Here is a 12,351-nt window from a genome sequence, read left to right as displayed (position 1 = left end):
CCCACCTAGAACACACACCATCACCATCATCATCATCATCATCACTATACAGATCAAAACAGCCCACCTAGAACACACATCATCATCATCATCATCATCATCATCATCATCACTATACAGATCAAAACAGCCCACCTAGAACACACATCATCATCATCATCATCATCATCACTATACAGATCAAAACAGCCCACCTAGAACACACACCATCACCATCATCATCACTATACAGATCAAAACAGCCCACCTAGAACACACATCATCATCATCACTATACAGATCAAAACAGCCCACCTAGAACACACACCATCACCATCATCATCACTATACAGATCAAAACAGCCCACCTAGAACACACATCATCATCATCACTATACAGATCAAAACAGCCCACCTAGAACACACATCATCATCATCACTATACAGATCAAAACAGCCCACCTAGAACACACCATCATCATCATCATCATCACTATACAGATCAAAACAGCCCACCTAGAACACACACCATCACCATCATCATCATCATCATCATCACTATACAGATCAAAACAGCCCACCTAGAACACACCATCATCATCATCACTATACAGATCAAAACAGCCCACCTAGAACACACATCATCATCATCATCACTATACAGATCAAAACAGCCCACCTAGAACACACATCATCATCATCATCACTATACAGATCAAAACAGCCCACCTAGAACACACACCATCATCATCACTATACAGATCAAAACAGCCCACCTAGAACACACACCATCATCATCACTATACAGATCAAAACAGCCCACCTAGAACACACACCATCATCATCACTATACAGATCAAAACAGCCCACCTAGAACACACACCATCATCATCACTATACAGATCAAAACAGCCCACCTAGAACACACACCATCATCATCATCATCATCACTAAACAGATCAAAACAGCCCACCTCGAACACACACCATCACCATCATCATCATCACTATACAGATCAAAACAGCCCACCGAGAACACACACCATCACCATCATCATCATCATCATCACTATACAGATCAAAACAGCCCACCTAGAACACACATCATCATCATCATCACTATACAGATCAAAACAGCCCACCTAGAACACACACCATCACCATCACTATACAGATCAAAACAGCCCACCTAGAACACACACCATCATCATCATCATCATCATCACTATACAGATCAAAACAGCCCACCTAGAACACACACCATCATCATCACTATACAGATCAAAACAGCCCACCTAGAACACACACCATCATCATCACTATACAGATCAAAACAGCCCACCTAGAACACACCATCATCATCATCACTATACAGATCAAAACAGCCCACCTAGAACACACCATCATCATCATCACTATACAGATCAAAACAGCCCACCTAGAACACACCATCATCATCATCACTATACAGATCAAAACAGCCCACCTAGAACACACCATCATCATCATCATCACTATACAGATCAAAACAGCCCACCTAGAACACACACCATCATCATCACTATACAGATCAAAACAGCCTACCTAGAACACACACCATCATCATCATCACTATACAGATCAAAACAGCCCACCTAGAACACACCATCATCATCATCATCACTATACAGATCAAAACAGCCCACCTAGAACACACCATCATCATCATCATCACTATACAGATCAAAACAGCCCACCTAGAACACACCATCATCATCATCACTATACAGATCAAAACAGCCCACCGAGAACACACATCATCATCATCATCATCACTATACAGATCAAAACAGCCCACCTAGAACACACACCATCATCATCATCATCATCACTATACAGATCAAAACAGCCCACCTAGAACACACACCATCATCATCATCATCATCACTATACAGATCAAAACAGCCCACCTAGAACACACATCATCATCATCACCATCATCATCATCACTATACAGATCAAAACAGCCCACCTAGAACACACATCATCATCATCACTATACAGATCAAAACAGCCCACCTAGAACACACACCATCATCATCATCATCACAATACAGATCAAAACAGCCTACCTAGAACACAACATCATCATCATCATCATCACTATACAGATCAAAACAGCCCACCTAGAACACACACCATCATCATCATCACTATACAGATCAAAACAGCCCACCTAGAACACACACCATCATCATCATCATCATCACTAAACAGATCAAAACAGCCCACCTCGAACACACACCACCATCATCATCATCACTATACAGATCAAAACAGCCCACCTCGAACACACACCATCACCATCATCATCATCACTATACAGATCAAAACAGCCCACCGAGAACACACACCATCATCATCACTATACAGATCAAAACAGCCCACCTCGAACACACACCATCATCATCATCATCACTATACAGATCAAAACAGCCCACCGAGAACACACACCATCATCATCACTGTACAGATCAAAACAGCCCACCTAGAACACACCATCATCATCACTGTACAGATCAAAACAGCCCACCTAGAACACACACCATCATCATCATCACTATACAGATCAAAACAGCCCACCTAGAACACACCATCATCATCATCATCATCACTATACAGATCAAAACAGCCCACCTAGAACACACCATCATCATCATCATCATCACTATACAGATCAAAACAGCCCACCTAGAACACACACCATCATCATCACTATACAGATCAAAACAGCCCACCTAGAACACACACCATCATCATCACTATACAGATCAAAACAGCCCACCTAGAACACACATCATCATCATCATCATCATCATCACTATACAGATCAAAACAGCCCACCTAGAACACACACCATCATCATCATCATCACTATACAGATCAAAACAGCCCACCTAGAACACACACCATCATCATCACTATACAGATCAAAACAGCCCACCTAGAACACACACCATCATCATCACTATACAGATCAAAACAGCCCACCTAGAACACACACCATCATCATCATCACTATACAGATCAAAACAGCCCACCTAGAACACACACCATCATCATCATCATCATCACTATACAGATCAAAACAGCCTACCTAGAACACAACATCATCATCATCATCATCATCACTATACAGATCAAAACAGCCCACCTAGAACACACATCATCATCATCACTATACAGATCAAAACAGCCCACCTAGAACACACCATCATCATCACTATACAGATCAAAACAACCCACCTAGAACACACACCATCATCATCATCATCATCATCACTATACAGATCAAAACAGCCCACCTAGAACACACACCATCATCATCACTATACAGATCAAAACAGCCCACCTAGAACACACACCATCATCATCATCATCATCATCACTATACAGATCTAAACAGCCCACCTAGAACACACATCATCATCATCACTATACAGATCAAAACAGCCCACCTAGAACACACACTATCATCATCATCATCACTATACAGATCAAAACAGCCCACCTAGAACACACACCATCATCATCATCACTATACAGATCAAAACAGCCCACCTAGAACACACACCATCATCATCACTATACAGATCAAAACAGCCCACCTAGAACACACACCATCATCATCACTATACAGATCAAAACAGCCCACCTAGAACACACACCATCATCATCATCATCACTATACAGATCAAAACAGCCCACCTAGAACACACCATCATCATCATCATCACAATACAGATCAAAACAGCCCACCTAGAACACACACCATCATCATCATCATCATCACTAAACAGATCAAAACAGCCCACCTCGAACACACACCATCACCATCATCATCATCACTATACAGATCAAAACAGCCCACCGAGAACACACACCATCACCATCATCATCATCATCATCACTATACAGATCAAAACAGCCCACCTAGAACACACATCATCATCATCATCACTATACAGATCAAAACAGCCCACCTAGAACACACACCATCACCATCACTATACAGATCAAAACAGCCCACCTAGAACACACACCATCATCATCATCATCATCATCACTATACAGATCAAAACAGCCCACCTAGAACACACACCATCATCATCATCATCACTATACAGATCAAAACAGCCCACCTAGAACACACACCATCATCATCATCATCATCACTATACAGATCAAAACAGCCCACCTAGAACACACACCATCATCATCATCATCATCATCACTATACAGATCAAAACAGCCCACCTAGAACACACACCATCATCATCACTATACAGATCAAAACAGCCCACCTAGAACACACCATCATCATCATCACTATACAGATCAAAACAGCCCACCTAGAACACACCATCATCATCATCACTATACAGATCAAAACAGCCCACCTAGAACACACCATCATCATCATCACTATACAGATCAAAACAGCCCACCTAGAACACACCATCATCATCATCATCACTATACAGATCAAAACAGCCCACCTAGAACACACACCATCATCATCACTATACAGATCAAAACAGCCCACCTAGAACACACACCATCATCATCACTGTACAGATCAAAACAGCCCACCTAGAACACACACCATCATCATCACTATACAGATCAAAACAGCCCACCTAGAACACACCATCATCATCATCACTATACAGATCAAAACAGCCCACCGAGAACACACATCATCATCATCATCATCACTATACAGATCAAAACAGCCCACCTAGAACACACCATCATCATCATCATCATCACTATACAGATCAAAACAGCCCACCTAGAACACACATCATCATCATCACTATACAGATCAAAACAGCCCACCTAGAACACACACCATCATCATCATCATCACAATACAGATCAAAACAGCCTACCTAGAACACAACATCATCATCATCATCACTATACAGATCAAAACAGCCCACCTAGAACACACACCATCATCATCACTATACAGATCAAAACAGCCCACCTAGAACACACACCATCATCATCATCACTATACAGATCAAAACAGCCCACCTAGAACACACATCATCATCATCATCACTATACAGATCAAAACAGCCCACCTAGAACACACACCATCATCATCATCATCATCATCACTATACAGATCAAAACAGCCCACCTAGAACACACACCATCATCATCATCATCATCACTAAACAGATCAAAACAGCCCACCTCGAACACACACCATCATCATCATCACTATACAGATCAAAACAGCCCACCTAGAACACACCATCATCATCATCATCATCACTATACAGATCAAAACAGCCCACCTCGAACACACACCATCACCATCATCATCATCACTATACAGATCAAAACAGCCCACCGAGAACACACACCATCATCATCATCACTATACAGATCAAAACAGCCCACCTAGAACACACCATCATCATCATCATCATCACTATACAGATCAAAACAGCCCACCTCGAACACACACCATCACCATCATCATCATCACTATACAGATCAAAACAGCCCACCGAGAACACACACCATCATCATCACTATACAGATCAAAACAGCCCACCTAGAACACACCATCATCATCACTGTACAGATCAAAACAGCCCACCTAGAACACACACCATCATCATCATCACTATACAGATCAAAACAGCCCACCTAGAACACACACCATCATCATCATCACTATACAGATCAAAACAGCCCACCTAGAACACACCATCATCATCATCATCATCACTATACAGATCAAAACAGCCCACCTAGAACACACCATCATCATCATCATCATCACTATACAGATCAAAACAGCCCACCTAGAACACACACCATCATCATCATCATCACTATACAGATCAAAACAGCCCACCTAGAACACACACCATCATCATCACTATACAGATCAAAACAGCCCACCTAGAACACACATCATCATCATCATCATCATCACTATACAGATCAAAACAGCCCACCTAGAACACTCACCATCATCATCATCATCACTATACAGATCAAAACAGCCCACCTAGAACACACACCATCATCATCACTATACAGATCAAAACAGCCCACCTAGAACACACACCATCATCATCATCACTATACAGATCAAAACAGCCCACCTAGAACACACACCATCATCATCATCACTATACAGATCAAAACAGCCCACCTAGAACACACACCATCATCATCATCATCATCATCATCACTATACAGATCAAAACAGCCTACCTAGAACACAACATCATCATCATCATCATCATCATCACTATACAGATCAAAACAGCCCACCTAGAACACACATCATCATCATCACTATACAGATCAAAACAGCCCACCTAGAACACACCATCATCATCACTATACAGATCAAAACAACCCACCTAGAACACACACCATCATCATCATCATCATCATCACTATACAGATCAAAACAGCCCACCTAGAACACACACCATCATCATCACTATACAGATCAAAACAGCCCACCTAGAACACACACCATCATCATCATCATCACTATACAGATCTAAACAGCCCACCTAGAACACATCATCATCATCATCATCATCATCACTATACAGATCAAAACAGCCCACCTAGAACACACATCATCATCATCATCACTATACAGATCAAAACAGCCCACCTAGAACACACACCATCATCATCATCACTATACAGATCAAAACAGCCCACCTAGAACACACACTATCATCATCATCATCACTATACAGATCAAAACAGCCCACCTAGAACACACACCATCATCATCATCACTATACAGATCAAAACAGCCCACCTAGAACACACACCATCATCATCACTATACAGATCAAAACAGCCCACCTAGAACACACACCATCATCATCATCATCACTATACAGATCAAAACAGCCCACCTAGAACACACCATCATCATCATCATCACAATACAGATCAAAACAGCCCACCTAGAACACACACCATCATCATCATCATCATCACTAAACAGATCAAAACAGCCCACCTCGAACACACACCATCATCACCATCATCATCATCACTATACAGATCAAAACAGCCCACCGAGAACACACACCATCACCATCATCATCATCATCATCACTATACAGATCAAAACAGCCCACCTAGAACACACATCATCATCATCATCACTATACAGATCAAAACAGCCCACCTAGAACACACACCATCACCATCACTATACAGATCAAAACAGCCCACCTAGAACACACACCATCATCATCATCATCATCATCACTATACAGATCAAAACAGCCCACCTAGAACACACACCATCATCATCACTATACAGATCAAAACAGCCCACCTAGAACACACATCATCATCATCATCATCATCACTATACAGATCAAAACAGCCCACCTAGAACACACACCATCATCATCACTATACAGATCAAAACAGCCCACCTAGAACACACCATCATCATCATCACTATACAGATCAAAACAGCCCACCTAGAACACACCATCATCATCATCACTATACAGATCAAAACAGCCCACCTAGAACACACCATCATCATCATCACTATACAGATCAAAACAGCCCACCTAGAACACACCAACATCATCATCATCACTATACAGATCAAAACAGCCCACCTAGAACACACACCATCATCATCACTATACAGATCAAAACAGCCCACCTAGAACACACACCATCATCATCACTGTACAGATCAAAACAGCCCACCTAGAACACACACCATCATCATCACTATACAGATCAAAACAGCCCACCTAGAACACACCATCATCATCATCACTATACAGATCAAAACAGCCCACCTAGAACACACACCATCATCATCACTATACAGATCAAAACAGCCCACCTAGAACACACACCATCATCATCATCATCACAATACAGATCAAAACAGCCTACCTAGAACACAACATCATCATCATCATCATCACTATACAGATCAAAACAGCCCACCTAGAACACACATCATCATCATCACTATACAGATCAAAACAGCCCACCTAGAACACACACCATCATCATCATCATCATCACTATACAGATCAAAACAGCCCACCTAGAACACACATCATCATCATCACTATACAGATCAAAACAGCCCACCTAGAACACACATCATCATCATCACTATACAGATCAAAACAGCCCACCTAGAACACACACCATCATCATCATCATCATCACTATACAGATCAAAACAGCCCACCTAGAACACACATCATCATCATCACTATACAGATCAAAACAGCCCACCTAGAACACACATCATCATCATCACTATACAGATCAAAACAGCCTACCTAGAACACAACATCATCATCATCATCACTATACAGATCAAAACAGCCCACCTAGAACACACACCATCATCATCATCATCACTATACAGATCAAAACAGCCCACCTAGAACACACACCATCATCATCATCATCATCACTAAACAGATCAAAACAGCCCACCTAGAACACACACCATCATCATCACTATACAGATCAAAACAGCCCACCTAGAACACACCATCATCATCACTGTACAGATCAAAACAGCCCACCTAGAACACACACCATCATCATCATCACTATACAGATCAAAACAGCCCACCTAGAACACACCATCATCATCATCATCATCACTATACAGATCAAAACAGCCCACCTAGAACACACCATCATCATCATCATCATCACTATACAGATCAAAACAGCCCACCTAGAACACACACCATCATCATCACTATACAGATCAAAACAGCCCACCTAGAACACACACCATCATCATCACTATACAGATCAAAACAGCCCACCTAGAACACACATCATCATCATCATCATCATCACTATACAGATCAAAACAGCCCACCTAGAACACACACCATCATCATCATCATCACTATACAGATCAAAACAGCCCACCTAGAACACACACCATCATCATCACTATACAGATCAAAACAGCCCACCTAGAACACACACCATCATCATCACTATACAGATCAAAACAGCCCACCTAGAACACACACCATCATCATCATCACTATACAGATCAAAACAGCCCACCTAGAACACACACCATCATCATCATCATCATCATCATCACTATACAGATCAAAACAGCCTACCTAGAACACAACATCATCATCATCATCATCATCATCACTATACAGATCAAAACAGCCCACCTAGAACACACATCATCATCATCACTATACAGATCAAAACAGCCCACCTAGAACACACCATCATCATCACTATACAGATCAAAACAACCCACCTAGAACACACACCATCATCATCATCATCATCATCACTATACAGATCAAAACAGCCCACCTAGAACACACACCATCATCATCACTATACAGATCAAAACAGCCCACCTAGAACACACACCATCATCATCATCATCATCATCACTATACAGATCTAAACAGCCCACCTAGAACACACATCATCACCACCATCATCACTATACAGATCAAAACAGCCCACCTCGAACACACACCATCATCATCATCACTATACAGATCAAAACAGCCCACCTAGAACACACACTATCATCATCATCATCACTATACAGATCAAAACAGCCCACCTAGAACACACACCATCATCATCATCACTATACAGATCAAAACAGCCCACCTAGAACACACCATCATCATCATCATCACTATACAGATCAAAACAGCCCACCTCGAACACACACCATCATCATCACTATACAGATCAAAACAGCCCACCTAGAACACACACCATCATCATCATCATCACTATACAGATCAAAACAGCCCACCGAGAACACACACCATCATCATCACTATACCGATCAAAACAGCCCACCTAGAACACACCATCATCATCATCATCACTATACAGATCAAAACAGCCCACCGAGAACACACATCATCATCATCATCATCACTATACAGATCAAAACAGCCCACCTAGAACACACACCATCATCATCACTATACAGATCAAAACAGCCCACCTAGAACACACACCATCATCATCATCACTATACAGATCAAAACAGCCCACCTAGAACACACACCATCATCATCACTATACAGATCAAAACAGCCCACCAAGAACACACACCATCATCATCATCACTATACAGATCAAAACAGCCCACCTAGAACACACACCATCATCATCATCATCATCACTATACAGATCTAAACAGCCCACCTAGAACACACCATCATCATCATCATCATCACTATACAGATCAAAACAGCCCACCTAGAACACACATCATCATCATCATCATCACTATACAGATCAAAACAGCCCACCTAGAACACACCATCATCATCATCATCACAATACAGATCAAAACAGCCCACCTAGAACACACACCATCATCATCATCATCATCACTAAACAGATCAAAACAGCCCACCTCGAACACACACCATCACCATCATCATCATCACTATACAGATCAAAACAGCCCACCGAGAACACACACCATCACCATCATCATCATCATCATCACTATACAGATCAAAACAGCCCACCTAGAACACACATCATCATCATCATCACTATACAGATCAAAACAGCCCACCTAGAACACACACCATCACCATCACTATACAGATCAAAACAGCCCACCTAGAACACACACCATCATCATCATCATCATCATCACTATACAGATCAAAACAGCCCACCTAGAACACACACCATCATCATCACTATACAGATCAAAACAGCCCACCTAGAACACACCATCATCATCATCACTATACAGATCAAAACAGCCCACCTAGAACACACCATCATCATCATCACTATACAGATCAAAACAGCCCACCTAGAACACACCATCATCATCATCACTATACAGATCAAAACAGCCCACCTAGAACACACCATCATCATCATCATCACTATACAGATCAAAACAGCCCACCTAGAACACACACCATCATCATCACTATACAGATCAAAACAGCCCACCTAGAACACACACCATCATCATCACTGTACAGATCAAAACAGCCCACCTAGAACACACACCATCATCATCACTATACAGATCAAAACAGCCCACCTAGAACACACCATCATCATCATCACTATACAGATCAAAACAGCCCACCGAGAACACACATCATCATCATCATCATCACTATACAGATCAAAACAGCCCACCTAGAACACACCATCATCATCATCATCATCACTATACAGATCAAAACAGCCCACCTAGAACACACATCATCATCATCACTATACAGATCAAAACAGCCCACCTAGAACACACACCATCATCATCATCATCACAATACAGATCAAAACAGCCTACCTAGAACACAACATCATCATCATCATCACTATACAGATCAAAACAGCCCACCTAGAACACACACCATCATCATCATCATCACTATACAGATCAAAACAGCCCACCTAGAACACACACCATCATCATCATCATCATCACTAAACAGATCAAAACAGCCCACCTCGAACACACACCATCATCATCACTATACAGATCAAAACAGCCCACCTAGAACACACACCATCATCATCATCATCATCATCATCACTATACAGATCAAAACAGCCCACCGAGAACACACACCATCATCATCATCACTATACAGATCAAAACAGCCCACCTAGAACACACCATCATCATCATCATCATCACTATACAGATCAAAACAGCCCACCTAGAACACACATCATCATCATCACTATACAGATCAAAACAGCCCACCTAGAACACACACCATCATCATCATCATCACAATACAGATCAAAACAGCCTACCTAGAACACAACATCATCATCATCATCACTATACAGATCAAAACAGCCCACCTAGAACACACACCATCATCATCATCACTATACAGATCAAAACAGCCCACCTAGAACACACCATCATCATCATCATCACTATACAGATCAAAACAGCCCACCTCGAACACACACCATCACCATCATCATCATCACTATACAGATCAAAACAGCCCACCGAGAACACACACCATCATCATCACTATACAGATCAAAACAGCCCACCTAGAACACACCATCATCATCACTGTACAGATCAAAACAGCCCACCTAGAACACACACCATCATCATCATCACTATACAGATCAAAACAGCCCACCTAGAACACACCATCATCATCATCATCATCACTATACAGATCAAAACAGCCCACCTAGAACACACCATCATCATCATCATCATCACTATACAGATCAAAACAGCCCACCTAGAACACACACCATCATCATCACTATACAGATCAAAACAGCCCAC

The 12,351-nt window shown here is 41.6% G+C and overlaps 1 protein-coding gene across 1 annotated transcript in view; it reads right to left on the bottom strand.

Moving 5' to 3' along the window:
* The window catches only part of LOC135538763 (lethal(2) giant larvae protein homolog 1-like), a 134,976-nt gene that overhangs the window by 41,910 nt on the left and 80,715 nt on the right, over positions 1 to 12,351 (bottom strand). The window lies entirely within an intron of this gene.

This window comes from Oncorhynchus masou, unplaced genomic scaffold (genome assembly GCF_036934945.1).
Source record: "Oncorhynchus masou masou isolate Uvic2021 unplaced genomic scaffold, UVic_Omas_1.1 unplaced_scaffold_181, whole genome shotgun sequence".
Classification (NCBI taxonomy): domain Eukaryota; kingdom Metazoa; phylum Chordata; class Actinopteri; order Salmoniformes; family Salmonidae; genus Oncorhynchus; species Oncorhynchus masou.
Note: the sequence above shows the minus strand (reverse complement) of the source record. Positions and strands in the feature narration are given on the sequence as shown.